We start from the raw sequence: 9175 nt of genomic DNA, 5'->3' as shown, positions 1-9175 counted from the left end.
TTGGCAGGCAGCAGTCCGCAGCACGCAAAGTGACAGCCAAAGTCCATTGTGATTGAAGATCAGCGACAACACTAAAGTTTCCTACTACATTAACCAGTCATTAAAATACTCAAACTATTAATCCACCACCACTATTTCTTCTTATCGCCATGTGTACAAAGGAAGGACTGGACTTGAGTCTGTAGGGGCTGATTTAGAAGGCCCTTGCGGCTCTTTTGCTCCATTGTTGCGTGACTTTTGTGACGCAGCGACAGCACAAAAGAGGCGCAATGGTGCGGCGTATATTAACAACGTGACGCATATGGGAGATGCATCACGTTGTAAAGCCCTGCGCCAATAGGGGGCGGTCCGGCGCAAGGGAGGGCGTTCCTGCGCAGGAACGCATCCTAAAAGTGGCTGAGGGAAATCTACAAGATTTCAATCAGTCACTTTGAGGACAATGATGCGTGACTCAAACCCTGCGCCTGCTTGAAGCACACGTACGGCTTGACGCAGCATTGGGAGATAGGGCACCCCAGAGCATTGATGGAGCTGCACCATCGTTGCGACGCAACTCCAGCAATGCGCCGCCTTTACGGCACAGATGCGTAACGCTTTGGTGACGTTTTGGGCCCATGGTGCGCCGCATTGTAAATACGGCGCACCATGGGTGATGGTGGCGTGACGCACAATTACTGGCGCATCCCTGCTACTTTGCAGGGATGCGCCGGTAAATAAAAATCTGAACCTTAGTGTGTAGCATTACGCAGTTCTTTAAACTACACTCATACATAATTTCACAGGCCAATGAAATGAACACAAAATCTAAAACAAATAAGCATAGTAGCAACACTACTGAGAAGAAGGAGAGCAGTGTACCTGAAATGCACAGAAGATTTTGAAATATAATTTACCTACAATGTAATGAGCAGCATTATTGCTCTTGGTAAAAAACAAAAATTTGCAATATAATAACACAGCAGGAGAAAACATAGTAGTAAAGACATAGCTACTACTACTCACCAAGCCCGGGGATCTCAAGGCCAAGGAGGTCGAGCATATCTCGCTCACGGGTCAGGACATCCGTCCAGCGGTGGGTGGCCTGGTTGTAGGTGCGCCAGACCCGAGAGTGGTGGTAAATGGCCTGGCACACCTTCTCCCACCGCTTCCGGCGCTCCCGGGCCCCGTACCCGGCACTGATCTTGCCGCCTCCCATGATGGTCCTGGGGAGGCGGCGCTGAACATAAAAAACGAGTTGGCCCACCTCCTCTGGGGTAAAGATCTCCCGTGGCATCACTAGCTCCCCCCTCAAACGCCCGCACGGGAGCCGGACACGGGGTGCGGGACCCTTCCCCTTCTCGGGATGCTTCCCGGCTCCCTTCACCATGGTCTGGGCGGAAAGGAATAAAGAAAATAGAATAGGGAAGAGAAGAAAAGAAAAGAGTTTACAAAAGTAGTTTAAAATTAACCAAAAGTAGCGGTAAACACAAAAATATAGGGCTAGAAAAATAGAGGGATAGATAATAAGTAAAATAGATAAAAAAAAACTTCAAACAAGCAAAGGATGGCAGAGATTGACAGAGGATACAAAGACCATGCCCAGAACCATAGCAATGAATGAGAAACAAGATGGCCGCGCCCGTTCACGACCGCGCGGGTAAGTTCGCGCGAGATTTTCCTTGCGAACACGCGCGAAACTGTACTGGCAAGCCGCAGACTTTGCGAGATTACACTTCGCACCCGGAAATGGAAATACGTCAGGCAAACAAGATGGCTGCGCCCTTGAACGACCGCGAGGGTAACTTCGCGCCTTGCGCTACGAGCGGCTCGCAAAAACGCACAAAACCTTGCCAACTAACACGCCGCAAAAAAAACAAATTGCATATTTGCACGAATTTGCGGCTTCCGAATCCGATCTCGCGCGTGTTCGCGCCCCGCGAACCCCGCGAAATTGCAGAAAAACGAGTTTTTCAAAACTGAAAGCACTCGGCAGGGGCAAGAGTTCAATGGATCCAGATCCACACCAACCCGAAGACCACCCTCAGAGGCACCCTGATCTACCGACCCCCGGGCCACGCACTCAATTCAGCGAAGACATCGCCGACTTCATCAGCCCGCACGCCCTCCCCTCTGCTGACTACATCCTCCTCGGGGACCTCAACTTCCACCTGGAGAACAACAACGACCGCAACACCACCTCCCTGCTTGACAACCTCGCCAACCTCGGATTCAAGCAGCTGGTGACCACCCCCACCCACCTCGCCGGACACACACTCGACGCCGTCTTCTCCTCCAGCAAGGACATCGTCTTCAGCCACGCTACTGGACTCCACTGGACGGACCACAGCTGCGTCCACTTCACCTTCAAGAGACCCACGATCCACCACCACCAGCAACAGGTTGCTCGAAGAAGCTGGACCAAGATCACAGCCGACCAACTCGCCGCATCCCTGAGCCTGCACCCTCCGGCCAGCTCAGCGAACCCCAGCCAGGCCGCCGACAACCTCACGAAGTGGATCAGCAACTGCGCGGACGAACTCGCCCCACTGAGGACCCCGCCTAGCAGACCCGGCAGCAAGAAGGCCCCATGGTTCACCGACGAACTCAAGAGCTCCAAGAAGAACTGCAGAGCCCTTGAGAAAGTCTGGAGAAAGGAGCCCACACCGGACAACAGGACCACCCTCAAGATCGCCACCCGGAAGCACCACCAACTGATCCGCGCCGCCAAGAAAACAGCTTTCAAGAACCGACTGGACAACAACGCACACAACTGCAAGGAACTCTTCAACATCGTGAAAGAGCTCTCCAACCCCAACGCCGGAAACAACGACATCACCCCATCGCAAGACCTCTGCAACTCCCTCGCCTCCTACTTCCACAACAAGATCGCGGACATTCACAACAGCTTCAGCACTCAACCGGCCCACGCCACGACCACAGCAACACCGCCCACCACCATCCTCCGAGCCTGGACTCCGATCAGCACAGAAGACACCATCCGCATGATGAACTCCGTCCACTCCGGATCCCCGACCGACCCCTGCCCCCACCACGTCTTCAACAAAGCCGACGCTATCATCGCACCCCACCTGCGGGACATCATCAATACCTTCTTTGACGCCGCCACCTTCCCCGAGAGTTGGAAGCACGCCGAAATCAGCGCTCTACTCAGGAAACCCACAGCAGACCCCACCGATCTCAAGAATTACCGCCCCATCTCGCTACTCCCGTTTCCAGCCAAAGTCATCGAGAAGACCGTCAACAAACAGCTGGCCGCCTTCCTGGAGACGAACGGATCCCTCGACCCTTCACAGTCCTGCTTCCGAGCCAACCACAGCACCGAGACCGCCCTCATCGCCGCCACCGACGACATCCGAGCCCTGATGGACAACGGAGAAACAGCGGCCCTCATCCTCCTAGACCTCTCCGCAGCATTCGACACTGTCTGCCACCGCACCCTAGTGCAGCGCCTCAGCAACGTCGGAATCCAGGAGAAGGCACTAGAATGGATCATCTCCTTCCTCGACGGAAGAACTCAGAGAGTCGGCCTACCACCGTACAAGTCAGAGGCCACCGAAGTCATCTGCGGCGTCCCTCAAGGATCCTCGCTGAGCCCTACCCTCTTCAACGTCTACATGAGCCCCCTCGCGGCCATAGCTCGCCAACACAACATCAACATAATCTCCTACGCCGACGACACCCAGCTGATCCTCTCCCTGACCAACGACCCCGCCGCCGCCAGAGCCAACCTGCACGAAGGGATGAAAGAGGTAGCCGAGTGGATGACGACCAGCTGTCTGAAACTGAACTCAGACAAGACGGAAGTCCTCATCCTGGGCTCCTCGCCCTCCGCCTGGGATGACACCTGGTGGCCCCCTGCCCTGGGCACCGCACCCAAACCGACAGACCACGCACGCAACCTGGGCTTCATCCTGGACTCCTCCCTCTCCATGACCAGGCAAGTCAACGCCGTCTCCTCGTCGTGCTTCAACGTCCTGCGCATGCTTCGGAAGATCTTCTGGTGGATCCCCACGGAGACCAGGAAGACCGTCACCCAGGCCCTCGTCACCAGCCGACTGGACTACGGCAACGCCCTCTACGCCGGAACCACCATCAAGCTCCAGAAGAGACTCCAGCGGATCCAGAACGCCTCGGCCAGACTCATCCTCGACATCCCACGAAACGACCACATCTCTGGACACCTGAGAGACCTGCACTGGCTCCCCGTCAACAAGAGAATCACCTTCCGGCTCCTCACTCACGCACACAAAGCCCTACACGATCAAGGCCCGAGCTACCTCAACAACCGAATCAACTTCCACGCACCCAAACGCCACCTCCGATCGGCCGGCCACGCCCTCGCCGCCGTCCCACGCATCCGCAGAGCAACAACAGGAGGAAGGTCCTTCTCCTACCTGGCCGCCAAGACCTGGAACTCCCTCCCGGCTGACCTGCGTCTGACCCAAGACCACCTCGCATTCAGGAAGAAGCTCAAGACCTGGCTGTTCGAGCAGTAACGGCACCCCCCCCCCCCCCCCCCCTTAGCGCCTTGAGACCCTACGGGTAGGTAACGCGCTCTATAAATGTCATTGATTGATTGATTGATTGATCATTAGTAACAATTCCCTGTAGTGCTTCCTGACTGCGGCCCCTCCAGAATTCAGTTGCTAGTTGCAACAATTGTATGACCCTGCTCTGACCCTCACAGCAGGCTCATAGAATAGCTACAAGTAGGCCACAAAGGTCCTGGGGAAAAAAATGCACTGCAACAGAAAGCAAAATTACAGATAAGGAAGCAGGTGCCAGACTGGAATTTTAAAACAGTGACACATTAATAAACTAACCCCAAATTAATTCATCTCAGTTGAAGCAGGGCTGGTGTGCTTGCTTTTCCCCCCCATAATCTACAGTAATGATGAACCAGAGGGTGGCATTGATGTAACAGAGGGTTGCAGTGGTGAAACAGAGGGTGCTGGGAACCTGTGATGATGAACCAGACGTAGAAACAACATAATCGCGACCGTTGCGCGCCGAAATGTAAGTTCGCAATTGCGAACTGGTACGAAACCCTCGCGAACTGGCAGAAATCCTTGCGAACACAAAAAAAAAAATCCGCAAATTCGCAAGAATTCGCGGATTTTGCGGATTGCGAGTTCGCAAATCCGCAAAATTCGCGAACGCGAGATTCGCAAAATTCGCCCATACTTAATTGTCATTGCCAATGCTTGTCACGCCAGGATCTGCCACAGGACCGAGGAGCAATATAAACCTGCCAAAGTAAAACTGCTAAATTATACACCTTGCCTCTCCCATAAGAATATCTGTTGCTTTCCCTTTGCACTAGTCCAGCCCTGATAATTGGTCATGATATGGATTAGCAGATAACATGTATACTTCTCTCAATGTCTTTTCCAGCACTCTTGTACATGCACCAGCAGACAGCTTACGCTCACAAAAGAACGCCCTTTGATTTGCAAGAGCATTGTTAATGTATTAAGAAAAAAGAAAATGAACACCGTATTGGTGCACTTGTGGCATAAAGACCTTGCAAACTCTACTGCCTTTATCAACCTATTTGGTGCAGGAGATAATACCACCATAGTGCATGCAATGCAACACTGTTGTCAAGCTGGGTCTATGGGCCTGGGAAATGCAGGGGCAACTTGGAAATCTTTGTATTTAGTGTTTCATTGTCCTAAGAACCACAGGACCTAGATGCTACTGCAACCAGTAGTGGCTGCTACCGGAAAGTACATTTTGCCACTTTTTTGATTTAGTATTCAAAAAGAGAGCTTTGAGTCTCTGATCACACAAACCTATTTTACATCACTTGACGGCGTCAATGAGTGTCTCGCTTCGAGGGACACATCTTATATAGGATTATGCTTCACAGCTGAGTATTTTATTTTTTTGGAGAGTTAAGTTTGAAGTGAGTCATTACCATCCATTGTTCAACCGTTAATAGACATTTGTTGAGTCCTGGTGTGTTAACACTGGAAGTTTGCTTCAATTGTAGGATGATCTGGGCTTCCTCTGCATAGCTCTAGCACTTGGAATTGCATGATTTCATGAGGTCAGGAAGAGGATCTATATGGGTTTTAAACATTACTGATGCAATTGTTGACCCCTGTGGTACGCCTACTTCTGTGGTGTTGGTTGGAGTCAAAAGGTGGCATTGAGACAGTTTAGTTTCCACCCTTAAGGTAAGATGATATCCGTTTCAACGCAGTGCCCTGGGCACCCGTATTATAAAGTCTTTGCACTAGTATTTGGTGATTGAGCGTGTCAAATGCTAATGATAGTTCAAGTAAAAGTAAGGCAGCCACTCTCCTGGTGTTGGCAGATTCCATGAGGTCATCCCAGATGACAATTAGTACCAAATCAATGCTTATCCTGGGTCTGAAATGAGGTCAAGTTCCTGTTTTCTAACATTTGATTACTGAAGGTAATTTTCAATTCACATGTTAATAAGGAAAAGTGATTATCTCTCTGAGAAACAGCAGCAGAGAATTCTATAAGGATGGTTTTGAAGATTTTTGGAGGGGATGACTCATCTGAGGAGCTTGTCATGTTTATGACTGATTAGGTGAACAGATTCCTTTTCTTTTTATAACACTTTTTTATTGATTATTCAGAAGAAACCACATACACATATTCTTCTTTCAATCAATATGTTGGAGGTGTGCAGTTGAATTTGAGTATGTAAGCTCAGCAGTTTTGGTTGTTAGGGTGCTGATTGAAACCTGTCACTTGCCCTTGAGTGAAAGTATGATCCAAGGCTGTTGCTGTTTCTGTGTTTTGCGTTTCTAAGGGATCACATAGTTTCTTAGAGCGTTTGTTTTGGTGCTTCCAGGAATTGTGTAGCTCTTTGCCTGTCTTTTGACTGTCTTTAAGCGCTCTCTGATAGGTTGTGTAATATTAGTGAGGCCTTGAGTGTCGTGTGATCTTTTAAAAAATATTTTCTTGGAGATTCTGTAGATTATGTACTGCCTTTGGAGTCACTCTTTAGCTCTCACCTAGCACGCAATGTTTAGCTGTCTGTAGGCAAAACCTTTTGTAAATCATTTGAAAAACGTGCAGTGCACTTAGAGCCCACCCTTTGCTTTCCATTGATCTGCTTTATTGTCACTCACATTTGCTTGCTTCTTATTTTGTGGCTTGCTTTCCTCTTCTTGTGTTTGTCCCTCCTGTGGAGCAGATCCTCTTTACCATATTTTTGAATTAGATGACTTGCATTCTTCCACTGCTCACATTCAGAAAAAATTGTTTTTTTAAGCTCTTTTGAGAGTGTGTGAGTTTTCCAGCTCTCTCCCTTGTGTGCCACTTCTTACCTCTACACACCCACAACCCACACATACTTTTGTTCACCATTATATGCAAATGTTTGATGGTATGTGCTAGCGACACAAGAAATGTTAGTTCTTCCCGATGGGGGTTAAGATGACTGTTTTAGTTTGTGGGGAAGAGTGAGTATCTAAGGTGAAAATCCAACGGCAGAGGTGTGCAGGTGACCGCTTGAAGCTTTTAAGTGGATGCAAGCGAAGGTTTCAGCACCTAGAAAGGGGCTTGACTGTCTATTAATGCTCGAAGCATTGATTTCAGTTGTCCTTATCTAGTGTGTTGAAACGTGGCTTTCCTGCAGAAACACTCCTTATGCACGGTTTCAATTGGTCAGATCACTCGCGAGGAACCACTGGCTAGTGCTGACTGTAAATGTTCACCAATTCAAACGTATCCACCAATTCTCTTCATCCTGCATTTCCTTCCTTTTGGATGATCAGCTCAAGGTGGGATAAATGTCAAGCAATCATCTAAAGTTCCCCACATCCTGCCAACTGAGCATCTGCAAAATCAGGGGTGCCTGTAATCCTCATGTTAGGACGTTATGGGCATGGTTGGATTGACCACTCTGCTACCCTCTTGGTGGGCTCCAGGTAAGAGGCTGCTTTCAGAGACGCCTGGGCTGCCATGACCCCACCAGTCCCCCATTAACCGATTCTAGATGCAGCCAACTGCAGCTTGAGGCTAGTTTCAACATTTTTGCCAGGCCTGATATTTAGCTAGCAGCACCTCCGCTAAGGCAAAGGAGCATCCCCCCCCTGCCAGCAGCCGTAAAACAAAAAAAAATAAAACCATAATAGCGCAGGTTTATTATTGTTTTATTTTCAAAACCAGTCTTGGGGCGGGGCCAGACGATGACAGGCTGGTGGGGAGTGTTTCTCCACTGCAGTTAGTGCGCATTTCGGTTTAGCCGGAAGGCCAAACCGACATGCGCACTGCATGTCTCCAACCCGAGCTGCATTGCTGGGTTAGAGACATGCAAGCCAGTAGCGGCCCGTGGTGGGAGTGCTGCTGGGCGCTGATGTGGGGTGGGGGAGGGGCAGGGTGAGGGGTAGTAAACTACGGATTACAGCATATTAGAGGTAAGTAAACATATAAATAAATTAAACGAATTTCGTTGCGCGCGCTGCATCGCATTTGGCGATGCAGCTCGCGCAATGAAATTCGTTTTATTTATTTATATGTTTACTTACCTCTAATTGTCCGTAATCCGTAGTTTACTACCCCCCACCCTGCCCCTCCCTCGCCCCACGTTAGCGCCCAGCAGCACTCCCACCTCGGGCCGCTACTGATGCAAGCACAGGCTCCCAGTCCCTCTGGGAGCACTCATGAAGGTGCTCATGCCTATCCTGGTGCTGTTCTTATTTATGAGAGCAGCGTCAGGATTGGCCGCAGAGGACGCTGGGAACCTGTGCAGTGCAGCAGAAGAAGCACCGATGCGGTGAGCGCAAGGTAAGTCATTTTCTTTTGGGTTTTTTCAACATTGTTGCCCCCCTCCCTCACCCACCACTCTGCCTGATACCAACCGCCACTGATTTTTGCTTCCAATCATTCAAAACACTGCTCATGAAATAGTTTCTGTTGATGAGACGCTCCCAGTCAAAAGTGACAACCGAACTGAAAGAAAGCCTGGACGAACACAGTGCACCAATAGTTGTGGTTCGACTGGTAATTTACAATCAACCACTGCTGTGTAGTGGTACCAGTAGCAGTAATTGAACGAGACATGAATCGAGAAAAGACAAAACACCTTCGTAAGATCTAGAGAGAGACCAGTAAAGTAGAGAGGCAGATTGAGAAGAGGTATAGAAAGACAGGTGACATATTGGAATGGGTGCAGATGGGGAGAGAGATA

Source organism: Lissotriton vulgaris, chromosome 9, assembly GCF_964263255.1.
Source record: "Lissotriton vulgaris chromosome 9, aLisVul1.2, whole genome shotgun sequence".
Classification (NCBI taxonomy): Eukaryota; Metazoa; Chordata; class Amphibia; order Caudata; family Salamandridae; genus Lissotriton; species Lissotriton vulgaris.
Note: the sequence above shows the minus strand (reverse complement) of the source record.